Source organism: Arachis ipaensis, chromosome B9, assembly GCF_059453495.1.
Source record: "Arachis ipaensis isolate K30076 ecotype BB chromosome B9, ASM5945349v1, whole genome shotgun sequence".
In the NCBI taxonomy this organism is placed as follows: Eukaryota; Viridiplantae; Streptophyta; class Magnoliopsida; order Fabales; family Fabaceae; genus Arachis; species Arachis ipaensis.
Window position 1 is genome coordinate 65343578 of NC_142444.1, and position 15663 is coordinate 65359240.

A 15663-nucleotide genomic window follows, 5' to 3' on the forward strand; every position below is an offset into this window, starting at 1 on the left:
CGATGGCTTATTTCGAGAGTGGCACGTACGCGTCATGTGCGCGTACGCACGAGTTCGTTTGTGCGAAAGGCACAATGCACGCGCAACGTTCGCACAACTCTCGGGTTTTTGGCTTGGGGTGGAATTTCTCAATCCACGCGTACGCGTACATGGCGCGTCTACGTGGGTAGGGGAAATTGCTTGATGTACGCGTACGCGCACAGTGCGTGTATGCGCGGATGGTGCTCTGTTTTTCAAAAAAAAATTTCTATGTTTTTGCACCAATCAAAGCATTCCAAACCTCCAAACAGCTACCAAAACACCATAAAACCTTATTTAACATACTAAACTATCAATTATACTCAACAAACCAACCAAAAACATGAATTTAAACTAATTACCAATATGTTCAAAAAGAGAAAATGAAAAGAAGTTACCATGGTGGGGTGCCTCCCACCTAGCACTTTAGTTTATTGTCCTTAAGTTGGACTTATGGGGAGCTCCTCTCAAGGTGGCTTGTGCTTAAAGCTATCCTTAAACATCCACCAATGCTTGAGTTTCCAATAAGCTCCATTCTTCAATTTTAATATCTTCAAGCTTTGATGGAGTTCTTCACAAATCATGAGCTCCCAAATTTGATTTTCCTTGTGCGATCCGGGATCCCACACTTTTTTTTGACACCCGTCCTTAAATTGGTCATTGTTATTCCATCCGGGTGGCATGACCTTAGAATTCTCAAAGAAGCTTCCAAACAACTTCCTAGACCCATGCGAATTAGTTCTCCACCAATCATTACTATACAACTTTGAGCATGCAACCATCATGAACTTAGAGTGATGTTTACAACCACTACACAACTCTCTTCTACTTTTAACTCCACAAAGAGCTCTAAGTTGACCATCATTTTCAATCAAACCATATTCAAGTGAGAAAGTAAAGCTTAGGGGTAAGAATTTTACCCACTTGAATGTTGTGTAGGATGGTGACTTAGGAAGGGTGGTCCTAATGATCTTGCAAGCTCCACTCCTTTGTGCTCATCCTTGACTATCTCCACCTATTCGCAAGCTTCTTTAATTTCAACATTTTCCCTTTTATCACTTGGCTTGGTGTTGTCTTCAAGAGCTTTGATTTCTTGCTCAATGGGAGGTGATTCAATTTTGGATAGAAATTCATTGATGAATGAATCCATCTCTTGATCAACCTCTTCATACTCTTCAATTTCGATGTACACCAAGTCAACTTTTTTCCTTTGGTAGCTCTCTTCCAATTCACTCTCTTCTTCATTGTTCACCAAGGGTATGGGAGGTTGTGCACATTCTTCTATAATTTCAACTTCATGTCCAATGGGAGAGGATTCAATTATAGATAGAAATTAACCCATGATTGAATCCATTTCTTGATAAACCTCTTTCAAGTTTCCAAGTATGATATGCCTTGGAGGTTGCGCACCCTCCTCAACATCAATATCAAGTTTCTTGGAAGAGTGCTCCATGATGCTACATTCCCATGGACTTTCAACATCTCCTAAATCTTCAACCACTTCTTTCTTTTCTTCAATGATCATAGGCTCCTCCAATTATTCTAATACAAAATAACATCCCTCATTTTCCACCGGAGTTTTCAATCTCTCCTTCATGCTATGCTCTTCAATTGATTCTTCACATGTGGCTATGGAAGCATCTTGAGTGTTCAATCATTGGTAGGCTAAAGTATGCACTACCTTGGTCAAGTTAGTCACAAACTCTAGGGTGTTCCTTTGTATATCCGCTTGTCCTTGAAGTAGCAAGGTGAGATAATCATCTATTGGGGCTTGGGGTGGATAAGAGGGTTCATCATTTTGGAGAGAGGATTCATAGTAGGAAGGTGGTTCTTCTTGATAAGGGTATGGAGATGGTGAGTATTGAGGTGGTTCATGGTAGTAATCTTGATAGGGTTGTGGTAGTTCTAGAGGTTCTTGCTCATAATGGTCATGAGAATATGGTATGGGTGATTGGTCATATGGTGGATATGGATCATAGGAAGGGGTTTGGTAATGAGAGGCTTATGATAATGGTTGAGGTTCATATTGAGGATAAGAGTCATAGGCATATGATGGTGGTAATTGATTGTCATAAAAGGATTCACCATAGCCATTGAATTGACATGCACTAGGAAGTGAATTATATCGATAAGTATCTGGAGGTTGTTGCCATTAGGAGTGATCAATTTCTTGAGGCTCTTCCCATCTTTGTTGGTTCCATCCTTGATGCATGTTGTCATTGAAGTCCACATTTCCTACAACACAATTAGAGCCAAACTCATAGCCAAAGTGAGAATTCATGATAGCAAAAACAAAAATAGAAGGCACAAAATCAAGGGGATAAAATCTAACCACTAAAGCAAACAAGCAACCTATTCACAATATTCATATATGTACAATAATCAATAACACAACACCATTGCAACTCCACGGCAACGGTTCCATTTTGATGAACGGATTCTTGACGGTTTAGAATTTCACAATTGAATCCTCGTTGCAATATAGTTTCTAAACCAACAATAGTCCTTTCATACAAAAATTTGGTTGTCACAAGTAACAAACCCCTAAAATTATAAACCGAAGTATTCAAACCTCGGGTCGTTCTCCCTAGGAATTGCAAACAAATGTTCTTGTTATTGGCTATGAAGTATGTTTGGGGTTTTTGAGTTAAGGAACAAGGAATGTAAATTGCAAAAGAAATAAGCTAACAACTAAGAAAGCTCTTGGCAAGATATGAGAACTAGAAGTCCTATACTAGTTATCCTCCTCAATTGTGACCACAAATTATCCATTGCTACCACTTAGTTAACCTCTAACCATGGAGGAAAGTAAAGTGGATGAACTAACTTGATTCCACAAGTCCTAGCCAACTCCCAAGGGAAAGACTAGCTTTGGTGGTATCCAAATCAATTAGCAACTTCTAATTATCAATCAACAAAGGAATTAGATAACTCAAGCATCACTAATTACTCTACCTAGGCCAAGAGGAGAAAATTCTATACTAAAATCCAGCCAAGCATTTCATCAAACACTTGGAAGGCACAAAAGAAAAGCATAGCAAATTAACAACTAGAATGAAATCTAACAATAATTATTGCAAGAGATTAATGACAACAAGAAAAAGAAACTCAATTATTGTGAATTACCTCAAATTAAATTGAAAGAAAAGTAGAAGAAGCAAGAGTAGATGGTGCACGAAATTGTGATCTCTAACAATGGCGCCAAAGACTTGGTACGCACAATCTTAATCTCAATTCTTTTTCACAACTCCGCACAACTAACCAGCAAGTGCACTGGGTCGTCCAAGTAATAAACCTTACGTGAGTAAGGGTCGATCCCACGGAGATTGTCGGCTTGAAGCAAGCTATGGTCATCCTTGTAAATCTCAGTCAGGTGGATTCAAATGGTTGTGAAGTTTTGCTAATTAAAATATAAATAAAATATAAAATAGGATAGAAATACTTATGTAATTCATTGGTGGGATTTCAGATAAGCGTATGGAGATGCTTGTTACTTCTAAATCTCTGCTTTCCTACTGTCTTCATTCAATCATTCATACTCCTTTCCATGGCAAGCTTTATGTTGGGGGATCACCGTTGTCAATGGCTACCGTCTGTCCTCTCAGTGAAAATGGTCCAAATGCGCTGTCACTGCACGGCTAATCATCTGTCGGTTCTCAATCATGTTGGAATAGGATCCATTGATCCTTTTGCATCTGTCACTATGCCCAACACTCGCGAGTTTGAAGCTCGTCACAGTCATCCCTTCCTAGATCCTACTCGGAATACCATAGACAAGGTTTAGACTTTCTGGATCTCAGGAATGGCCGCCAATAATTCTAGCCTATACCACGAAGACTCTGATCGTGAACCAGGAGGCTAAGAAATATGCATTCAGGCTTGTTTTCATGTAGAACGGAAGTGTTTGTCAGGCACGCGTTCATTAGTGAGAATGGTGATGAGTGTCACTTGATCATGACATTCATCATGTTCTTGTGTGTGAATGAATATCTTAGAATAAGAATAAGCTTGAGTTGAATAGAAAAACAATAGTACTTTGCATTAATTCATGAGGAACAGCAGAGTTCCACACCTTAATCTATGGGGTGTAGAAACTCCACCGTTGAAAATACATAAGTGATGAAGGTACAGGCATGGCCGAATGGCCAGCCCCCTAAACGTGATCAAGAGACCAAAAGTGATACAAAGATAGTCTCAAAAATGATCAAAAGATGTGAAATAAATCACTAAAAGTAGTTTTTATACTAAAGTAGTAGCTAGGGTTTACAGAAATGAGTAAATGATGCAGAAATCCACTTTCGGAGCCCACTTGGTGTGTGCTTGGGCTGAGCATTGAGCTTTACACGTGTAGAGACTTCTCTTGGAGTTAAACGCTAGGTTGTAGCCTGTTTGTGGTGTTTAACTCTGGTTTGTAACCTGTTTCTGGCGTTTAACTTCAGAATAGGGCAGGAACTTGGCGTTTGAACGCCAGTTTGCATCGTCAAAACTTGGGCAAAGTATGGACTATTATATATTGCCAGAAAGCCCTGGATGTCTAGCTTCTAACGCAATTGAGAGCACACAAATTGAGATTTTGTAGCCCCACAAAATTCACTTCGAGTACAGGGAGGTCAGAATCCAACAGCATCTGTAGTCCTTTTTCAGCCTCTGAATCAGATTTTTGCTCAGGTCCCTCAATTTCAGCCAGAAAATACCTGAAATCAAAGAAAAACACACAAACTCATAGTAAAGTCCAGAAATGTTAATTTTGAATAAAAACTAATAAAAACATAGTAAAAACTAACTAAATTATACTAAAAACTACCTGAAAACAATGCCAAAAAGCGTATAAATTATCCGCTCATCACAACACCAAACTTAAATTGTTGCTTGTCCCCAAGCAACTGAAAATCAAATAGGATAAAAAGAAGAGAATATACTATAAATTCCAAAATATCAATGAAACTTAGCTCCAATTAGATGAGCGGGACTAGTAGCTTTTGCCTCTGAACAGTTTTGGTATCTCACTTTATCCTTTGAAGTTCAGAATGATTGGCATCTATAGGAACTCAGAATTTAGATAGTGTTATTGATTCTCCTAGTTCAGTATGTTGATTCTTGAACACAGCTACTTTATGAGTCTTGGCCGTGGCCCTAAGCACTTTGTTTTCCAGTATTACCACCGGATACATAAATGTCACAGACACATAACTGGGTGAACCTTTTCAGATTGTAACTCAGCTTTGCTAGAGTCCCCAATTAGAGGTGTCCAGGGTTCTTAAGCACACTCTTTTTGCTTTGGATCACGACTTTAATCGCTCAGTCTCAAGCTTTTCAATTGACACCTTCACGCCACAAGCACATGGTTAGGGATAGCTTGGTTTAGCCGCTTAGGCCAGGATTTTATTCCTGTGGGCCCTCCTATCCATTAATGCTCAAAGCCTTGGATCTTTTTTATTTTTCCCTTGCCTTTTGGTTTAAAGGGTTACTGGCTTTTTCTGCTTGCTTTTTCTTTTTCTTTTATTTTTTGCCATTTTTTTTGCAAGCTTTGTATTCACTGCTTTTTCTTACTTCAAGAATCAATTTTATGATTTTTCAGATTACCAATAACATTTCTCCTTTTCCATCATTCTTTCAAGAGCCAACAGTTTTAACATTCATGAACAACAAATTCAAAAATATGCACTGTTCAAGCATTCATTCAGAAAACAAAAAGTATTATCACCACATCAAAATAATTAAACTAATTTCAAGGATGAATTCGAAATCATGTACTTCTTATTCTTTTGTAATTAAAAACATTTTTCATTTAAGAAAGGTGATGGATTCATAGGACATTCATAGTTTTAAGGCATAGACACTTAAACACTAATGATCATGTAATAAAGACACAAACATGAAAATAGAAAAAATAAATAGATAAGGAGATTAAGGAACGGGTCCACCTTAGTGAGGGTGGCGTCTTCCTCCTGTTGAAGAACCAATGGTGCTCTTGAGCTCCTCTATGTCTCTTCCTTGCCTTCGTTGCTCCTCCCTCATAGCTCTTTGGTCTTTTCTAATTTCATGAAGGAGGATGGAATGCTCTTAGTGCTCCACCTTTAGTTGTCCCATGTTGGAACTCAATTCAACTAGGGAGGTGTTGATTTGCTCCCAATAGTTTTGTGGAGGAAAATGATTCCCTTGAGGCATCTCAGGGATTTCTAGATGAGAAATTTCCTCATGCTCTTGTTGAAGTCCATGAGTGGGCTCTCTTGTTTGCTCCATCTTCTTCTTAGTGATGGGCTTTTGAGATGGATCTCTTCATCTCCCAGACTCAGAGGTGGAAGCAATTGTCTTCCCTTTCCTCTTTCTAGAAGTTTCTCTGGTCTTAGGTGCCATTAATGGTTATGGAAAAACAAAAAATGCAGCGCTTTTTCCACACCAAACTTAAAAGGTTTGCTCGTCCTCGAGCAAAAGAAGAAGAGATGGAGGAGATGGAGGTGTGTGAATGGTTTGGCCAGGGGGTTTTGGTGGTTATGATGTGTGAAAAGGAAAGAGTGATGGTTTGAATTTGAGTGGGTGGGTGTAGATGGGTTGTATGATGGTTTTGGAGGAGTAATGGAGGTGATTGGTGGAGGTTATTTTGGGGAAGAGTGTTATGAAAAGGTGCGAAGAGGAGAGAAGAAGAGGTGGGGTAGGTGGGGATCCTGTGGGGTCAAGGACTTAGCATCCCTGCTCCATTTAGGCATGTAAACGCCCTTAGAGTGCAATCCTGGCATTTAACGCTAGACTGCTGCTTGTTTCTGGCGTTAAACGCCAGCTTTTCTCTCTTTCTTGGCGTTTAACGTCAACTTGGTGCCCTGTTCTGGCGTTAAACGCCAGTCTGGTGCCTGTTTCTGGCATTTAAGGCCAGCTTGATGCTTCTTTCGGGCGTTAAATGCCAGTCTGATGCTTCTTACTGGCGTTTAAACGCCAGTAAGCTTATCCTCCAGGGTGTGCTGTTTTTAATGCTGTTTTTCATTCTATTTTTGATTTTTCAGTTGTTTTGGTGGCTTCACATGATCATCAACCTACAGAAAACATAAAATAACAATGAAAAATAAATAGATATAATTAAATAACATTGGGTTGCCTCCCAATAAGCGCTTCTTTAATGTCAATAGCTTGACAGTGAGCTCTCATGGAGCCTCACAGATAATCAGAGCAAGGTTGGGGCCTCTCAACACCAAACTTAGAGTTTGATTGTGGCTTTCCAATACCAAACTTAGAGTTTGGTTGTGGCCTCCCAACACCAAACTTAGATTTTGAATGTGGGGGTTTTGTTTGACTCTGTATTGAGAGAAGCTTTTCATGCTTCCTCTCCATGGTTACAGAAGGAGAACCTTGAGTCTTAAATACAAGGTAGTCCTCATTTAACTGAAGGACCAACTCTCCTCTGTCAACATCAATCACAGCTTTTGCTGTGGCTAGGAAGGGTCTGCCAAGGATGATGGATTCATCCTCATCCTTCCCAGTATCTAGGATTATGAAATCAGCAGGATGTAAAGGCCTTTAACCTTTACTAGCACATCCTCTACTAGTCCATAAGCCTATTTTAATGATTTGTCTACCATCTCTAGTGAGATTCTTGCAGCTTGTACCTCAAAAATTTCTAGTTTCTCCATTACAGAGAGTGGCATGAGGTTTATCCCTGACCCCAGGTCACATAGAGCCTTCTCAAAGGTCATGGTGCCTATGGTACAAGGTATGAAGAATTTTTCGAGATCCGGTTTCTTCTGAGGTAATGTCTGCCTCATTAATGCATTCAGCTCATTAGTGAACAAGGGGGGTTCATCCTCCCAAGTCTCATTACCAAATAACTTGGCATTCAGCTTCATGATTGCTCCTAGATATTTAGCAACTTGCTCTTCAGTGATGTCTTCATCCTATTCAGAGGAAGAATATTCATCAGAGCTCATGAATGGTAGAAGAAAGTTCAATGGAATCTCTATGGTCTTTGTATGAGCCTCAGATCCCTTTGGTTCCTCAAAGGGAAACTCCTTTCTATCTAGAGGACGTCCCATGAGGCTTTTCTCACTTGGACTCACGTCCTCCTCACTCTCTCCAGGTTCGGCCATGTTGATCATGATTATGGCCTTGCACTCTCTCTTAGGATTTTCTTCTGTATTGCTTGGGAGAGTACTGGGAGGAGTTTCAGTAATCTTCTTACTCAACTGACCCACCTGTGCCTCCAAATTTTTAATGGAGGACCTTGTTTCATTCATGAAACTCAGTGTGGTCTTGGATAGACCAGAGACTATGGTTGCCAGGCCAGAATAGCTCTGTTCAGAATTCTCTGTCTGTGACTGAGAAGATGATGGAAAAGGCTTGCTGTTGCTAAACCTATTTCTTCCACCATTATTGTTGAAGCCTTGTTGAGGCTTCTGTTGGTTCTTCCATGAGAAATTTGGATGATTTCTCCATGAAGGATTATAGGTGCTTCCTTAGGGTTCTCCCATGTAATTCACCTCTGCCATTGCAGGGTTCTCAGGATCATAAGCTTCTTCTTCAGAAGATGCTTCTTTAGTACTGTTGGATGCAGCTTACAATCCATTCAGACTCTGAGAAATCATATTGACTTGCTGAGTCAATATTTTGTTCTGAGACAATATGGCATTCAGAGTATCAATTTCAAGAACTTCCTTCTTCAGAGGCATCCCATTGTTCACAGGATTCCTCTCAGAGGTGTACATGAACTGGTTATTTACAACCATTTCAATGAGTTCCTGAGCTTCTGCAGGGGTTTTTAGATGAAGAGATCCTCCTGCAGAATGGTCCAATGACATTTTTGACAACTCAGACAAACCATCATAGAATATACATATGATGCTCCATTCTGGAAGCATGTCAGTAGGACACCTTTTGATCAATTGCTTATATCTTTCCCAAGCTTCATAGAGGGACTCACCTTCCTTCTGTCTGAAGGTTTGGATTTCCACTCTAAGCTTGCTCATCTTTTGAGGTGGAAAGAATTTCGCCAGGAAAGCACTGACCAGCTTTTCCCAAGAGTTCAGGCTTTCCTTAGGTTGTGAATCCAACCATGTTCTAGCTCTGTCTCTTACAGCAAAAGGGAAAAGCATAAGCCTATAGACCTCGGGATCAACTCCATTGGTATTGACAATGTCACAGATTTGCAAGAATTCAGCTAAGAACTGATGAGGATCTTCCAATGGAAGTCCATAAAACTTGCAATTCTGCTGCATCAGAAAAACTAATTGAGTCTTAAGCTCAAAGTTGTTTTCTCCAATGGCAGGAATTGAGATGCTTCTTCCATAGAAGTTAGAAGAAGGTGCAATGAAGTCACTAAGCATCTTCCTTGTATTGTTGGCATTATTGTTATTTGGTTCGGCCATGTCTCATTCTTTTTTCAGAAATTTCTATCAGGTCCTCTCCAGAGGGTTATGCTTTAGCTTCTCTTAGTTTCCTCTTAAGAGTCCTTTCAGGTTCAGGATCAGCTTCAATAAGAATGTCTTTGTCCCTGTTCTTGCTCATATAAAAAAGAAGAGAACAAAAAAGAAGAGGAATCCTCTATGTCATAGTATAGAGATTCCTTTATGTGAGTAGAAGAAGAGAAGAATAGAAGAAGGAGAAGAGAAAAATTCGAACACAGAGAGGAAGAGGGGGTTCGAATTATGAGTAAAAGAGAAGTGTTAGTAATTAAATAAATAAATAGAAAGAGATGAGAGAGAGAAGAATTTGAATTTAAATTAAAATAAAAGGAAAAATATTTTTATTTTTATTTTAATTATTAGTTAGAATTCGAAAATTAAAAAGAGAAATAAAATTAAAATTAAAATTTGAAACAATTAGTTAATTAAAAAGAGTTTTGAAAAAGTGGGTAGGAGTTTTCGAAAATTATAGAGAGAAAATTAGTTAGGTGATTTTAAAAAAGATATGATTGAAATAGAAAACATTTAAAATCAAACCAAAAAGTCAAGTAGTTAATTGAAAAAAATTTGAAAATCAAATTTGAAAAGATAAGAACTTAGAAAAGATTTTGAAACTGATTTTTGAAAAAGATATGATTGAAAATCATTTTGAAAAAGATTTGAAAAGGAAATTAAAAAGATTTGATTTTTGAAATTAAAGTTGATTACTTGACTAACAAGAAACTAAAAAGATAGATTCTAGAATTTAAAGATTGAACCTTTCTTAATAGGCAAGTAACAACTTGGAAATTTTTGAAACAAAATATTAAATGTTAGTGAGATTTTCGAAAATATGAAGTAAGAATAACAAAAAGATTTTGAAAATAAAAAAAATTCGAAAAATATTTAAAAAATAAATGAAAAAGATTTGATTTTTTGAAAAAGATTTGAAAAGATAGAATTTTGAAATTGAAATTGATGAGTAAAATAAGGAAAGATATATTTTTTATTTTTGGATTTTTAGTAAAGAGAGAGAAAAACACCAAATTGAAACAAAACATAAAAATTATGAATCAAAACAACTAATGCATGCAAGAACACTTTGAATGTCAAGATGAACACCAAAACTTATTTTTGAAAATTTTTAAGAAAAGAAAAACATGTAAGACACCAAACTTAGAAATTTTCAAACTTTAGACACTAACAAATTGAAAATGCATATGAAAAACAAGAAAAAACACAAAACATGAAAATGCAAAGATCAAACAAAGAAGATCATCAAGAACAACTTGAAGATCATGAAGAACACCATGCATGAGTTTTTGAAAATTTTAAGAAAAGTTAAAAAGATGCAATTGACACCAACTTACAATTTGACACTAGACTCAAACAAGAAACACAATTTTTTTTTGGTTTTATGATTTTATTAAATTTTTTTTTGTATTTTTCAAAAATTATTTGGAAAAAGAAAAATAAGGATTTCAAAATTTTTAATGAGAATTCCAGGAATCATGCAATGTTAGTCTAAAGCTCTAGACCAGGAATTAGACATGGCTTACTAGCCAGCCAAGCTTTCAGTGAAAGCTCCGGTCCAAAACACTAGACATGGCCAATGGCCAGCCAAGATTTAGCAGATCATTACATACAATAGCTAATTTACTGAGAAAGACAGAGAAGCTCTTCTAAGGATAGTTGAACCTCGGTCCAAAAGATTAGACATGGCTTAACAGCCAGCCAAGATTCAACATATCTCATGAAACTCTAGAATTCATTCTTAAAAGTTTTGAAGAACATAGAATAATTTATTTTTTTGAAAATTTTTTTTTTGAAATTAAAAATAATAAAAACAAAAAGCTTAAAATTAAAATAAAATTACCTGATCTGAGCAACAAAATGAACCATCAGTTGTCCAAACTCGAACAATCCCCGGCAACGGTGCCAAAAACTTGGTGCACGAAATTGTGATCTCTAACAATGGCGCTAAAGACTTGGTACGCACAATCTTAATCTCAATTCTTTTTCACAACTCCGCACAACTAACCAGCAAGTGCACTGGGTCATCCAAGTAATAAACCTTACGTGAGTAAGGGTCGATCCCACGGAGATTGTCGGCTTGAAGCAAGCTATGGTCATCCTTGTAAATCTCAGTCAGGTGGATTCAAATGGTTGTGATGTTTTGATAATTAAAATATAAATAAAACATAAAATAGGATAGAAATACTTATGTAATTAATTGGTGGGATTTCAGATAAGCGTATGGAGATGCTTGTTGCTTCTGAATCTCTGCTTTCCTACTGTCTTCATTCAATCATTCATACTCCTTTCCATGGCAAGCTTTATGTTGGGGGATCACCATTGTCAATGGCTACCATCCGTCCTCTCAGTGAAAATGGTCCAAATGCACTGTCACCATACGGCTAATCATCTGTCGGTTCTCGATCATGTTGGAATAGGATCCATTGATCCTTTTGCGTCTGTCACTATGCCCAACACTCGCGAGTTTGAAGCTCGTCATAGTCATCCCTTCCCAGATCCTACTCGGAATACCACAGACAAGGTTTAGACTTTTCGGATCTCAGAAATGGCCACCAATAATTCTAGCCTATACCACGAAGACTCTGATTGTGAACCAGGAGGCTAAGAGATATGCATTCACACTTGTTTTCATGTAGAACGAAAGTGTTTATCAGGCACGCATTCATAAGTGAGAATGGTGATGAGTGTCACTTGTTCATCATATTCATCATGTTCTTGTGTGCGAATGAATATCTTAGAATAAGAATAAGCTTGAGTTGAATAAAAAAACAATAGTACTTTGCATTAATTCATGAGGAACAGCAGAGCTCCACACCTTAATCTATGGGGTGTAGAAACTCCACCGTTGAAAATACATAAGTGATGAAGGTCCAGGCATGGCCGAATGGCCAGCCCCCTAAACGTGATCAAGAGATCAAAAGTGATACAAAGATAGTCTCAAAAATGATCAAAAGATGTGAAATAAATCACTAAAAGTAGTTTTTATACTAAAGTAGTAGCTAGGGTTTACAGAAATGAGTAAATGATGTAGAAATCCACTTCCGGAGCCCACTTGGTGTGTGCTTGGGCTGAGCATTGAGCTTTACACATGTAGAGACTTCTCTTAGAGTTAATTGCCAGGTTGCAGCCTGTTTGTGGCGTTTAACTCTGGTTTGTAACCTGTTTCTGGCGTTTAACTTCAGAATAGGGCAGGAAGTTGGCATTTGAATGCCAGTTTACATCATCAAAACTTGGGCAAAGTATAAACTATTATATATTTCTGGAAAACCCTGGATGTCTACTTTCCAACACAACTAGGAGCATGCCAATTGGATTTCTGTAGCTCCAAAAAATTCACTTCGAGTGCAGGGAGGTCAGAATCCAACAGCATCTGCAGTCCTTTTTCAGCCTCTGAATCAGATTTTTGCTTAGGTCCCTTAATTTCAGCCAGAAAATACCTGAAATCACAGAAAAACACACAAACTCATAGTAAAGTCCAGAAATGTGAATTTTGCATAAAAACTAATAAAAACATAGTAAAAACTAACTAAATTATTCTAAAAACTACCTAAAAACAATGCCAAAAAGCGTATAAATTATCCGCTCATAAGTAGATCTACAACAAAATATAGAAGCAACATAAAGGAAATTACAACAAAAGAATAGAAGAGTAATGATTGCAACAACAAAGAATTGAGAAGAGGAAGTCGAAGAAAGCATGAATTAAACCCTAGATCTAAGAACTAAACATAATCCTAATCCTAATTTTAGAGAGAAGTGAGAGCTTCTCTCTCTAAAACTAACTAAAACTAATACTAATGTGTGTAAATGATGCTAAGTGTTGATTCCCTTCAATCCTTGGTTAAATTTATTTTGGTGCCAAAGTTGGTTGCAATTTGGGCCCACAGCTCTCAGAAATCGCTGGGCACGTTTTCTATTAAAAAATCACGTGCGCCCACCGGCGCGTACGTGTACAATGCGCATGCACGTCCCTTGCGTTTTTGCGATCCACGCGTGTGCGTATAATGCGCGTGCGCGTGGATGAAGATATCCAAATCTTTGGCTTTTTCATGTGTTATCCACTTTGCATGCTTTCCTCTTCACTCTTTTGATTCATTCCTAGCTCTTTTCAACCTGAAATCACTTAACAAACAAATCAAGGCATCTAGTGGGATCAAGGGTGAATTGAATTTAGCTAATTAAGGACCTAGAGACCATGTTTTCACACTTAAGCACAAATTGGGAGACAATCATGAAACCATGCTATTTCATTGAATAAATGTGGGTAAAAGGTGATAAAATCTCCTAAAATTAATACAAGATAAATCCTAAATATGGGGTTTATCACTGAGCCATTCTGATTCACTGCATTTTGAAAGGAGACCCGGTGGACGTGGAGTACGTCATTGCCCAGTAGATCTATCATGTTGCCACTAGCACTATTTCAAATGCTGGGTTGGGCTTTTCACATCTCATCTACCACCTCTGTGAGGCCGCCAGGGTCAAGATAGAGAATGATTTCCCTATTTTAGTTGAGAGACTGATCACAAAGAAGACTATGGAACTGGTTAAGGAATATCAAAGACTCTCCAGAATTGAACAGGCTGAAGAAGAAGCTCAAGAGGAGCAACCACTACCTCAGGGACACTACTTTCCCCCTCAAGAATATTCGCAATAGCTCACATCCTCCATGGAGCAGATGAGGATCACGCAGGATAGCCGTTGGCAGCAATATACTGTGTCTGTGGAAGAGATGAGAGCAATACAGGATAGCCGTTGGGAGCATCTCTGTACCACTCTTGATGAGATGAGAGCTGCTCAGGACTTTCAGCGGTAAGAGATTTCTCAGCTGAGACAGGATTACAGCCGGCTGAGAGGACCGTACAGAGCACAGCCTAAGGTGAGAGATCCCTACCAGGGAGATTGAGGTGGCTCAGTTCCTTTTCACTTTCCATATTATTTTGCTACTTTTATGATTAGGTTCCTATTTTCTGCTATTTTGTTTTTGTCATTGCATGATCAGTTGTTATTTCAATTTCTAGGTTCTAGTTTAATTTTTTTATTTTATTTTGTTATTTGATCTTAATTCTAAAAGGTGTCTTATGTATTGCTCACTGAGCTTGAAATCAAAAGAAAAGAAAGAAGAATAACATGAAATGCATGAGTAAAAGAGTTTATAACAGAAAGTAGTCTCATTTAATCAAATGTGGTAGTGCTCTCTGTGATTATGAATGCATGACATGAACCATGTATGTTTGAATTTGAATCAAGGGATGTTGATGTATAAGGAACAGCAATTTAGAGAACCATTTTGAATTTTCTGAAATTAATGAAAGTTGATCCTTGAAGCAAAAGAAATAGCAAGAGAAGAATAAAAAGCAAAGTCCAAGGCTCTGAGCATCAATGACTAGGGAGGTTAGACATGATTAAAAGCTCAAAGAGTTGTTTCCCTAGTCATATGCTTGTGGTGTTCTTGTGTTAATTAATTCTTGAGACAGAACATTTAGAGTCGAGATCAAATGCATTTAGCAGAGTATACCAAAGGCTTTGAGCACCACTGTCTGGGAGTAGGTGAAAGAAAAATCAGAACTTCAAGAGAATTCCCTAGTTAAGTGCTTGTGGTGTTCTTGTGTCAAGTAATCCTTGAGACAGAACATTTAAAGTCACGGCTAGGCTCAAGGTGCAAAGCACCAAATAAAAACAGAATTAAAAGATATCTGCTGTGTTCAAGGATTAAACTGAAGTATAAAGATTAGGGAATTCATAATATGATCCGAATTCTAATTTCGAAAGACAGTGATATTTCTCTGGTTCAAAGGAGAGTGATGATGAGCGGATATTTTATACGCTTTTTGGCTTAGTTTTTAATAGGTTTTATTTAATTTTATTAAGTTTTTACAGGTTTTAGTGTTAAATTCACATTTTTGGATTCCACTTTGAGTTTGTGTATTTTTGTACCTTTTCAGGTATTTTCTAGCTGAATTTGTGGAGATGGAGCAGAAGTCTGATTCAGAGACAGAGAAAGCACTGCAGATGTTGTCTAGATCTGACCTGCTCGCATTCGGAAGAGATTTTTTGGAGCTACAGAAGTTCAAACAGATCGTTCTTAACTGCTATGGAAAGCTGACTTCCAGATCTTTCCAACAATATATAATAGTTTATATGTTGTTTCGGATTAGAAGGCCCAAAACTGGCGTCCAACACCAGCTTTTGCGCCCAAGGAAATAAAGCCCAATATCCAAAAGCCCAGAGATGACTCCCTAGC

General features: G+C 37.9%; 1 non-coding gene across 1 annotated transcript; it reads left to right on the top strand.

Moving 5' to 3' along the window:
• Nucleotides 1–8855: 8855 nt before the first annotated feature.
• LOC148544908 (small nucleolar RNA R71) lies at nucleotides 8856–8963 on the top strand. The gene has a single exon (XR_015900860.1). It is a non-coding gene; the product is annotated as a small nucleolar RNA R71 (small nucleolar RNA).
• The last annotated feature ends 6700 nt before the right edge of the window (nucleotides 8964–15663 follow it).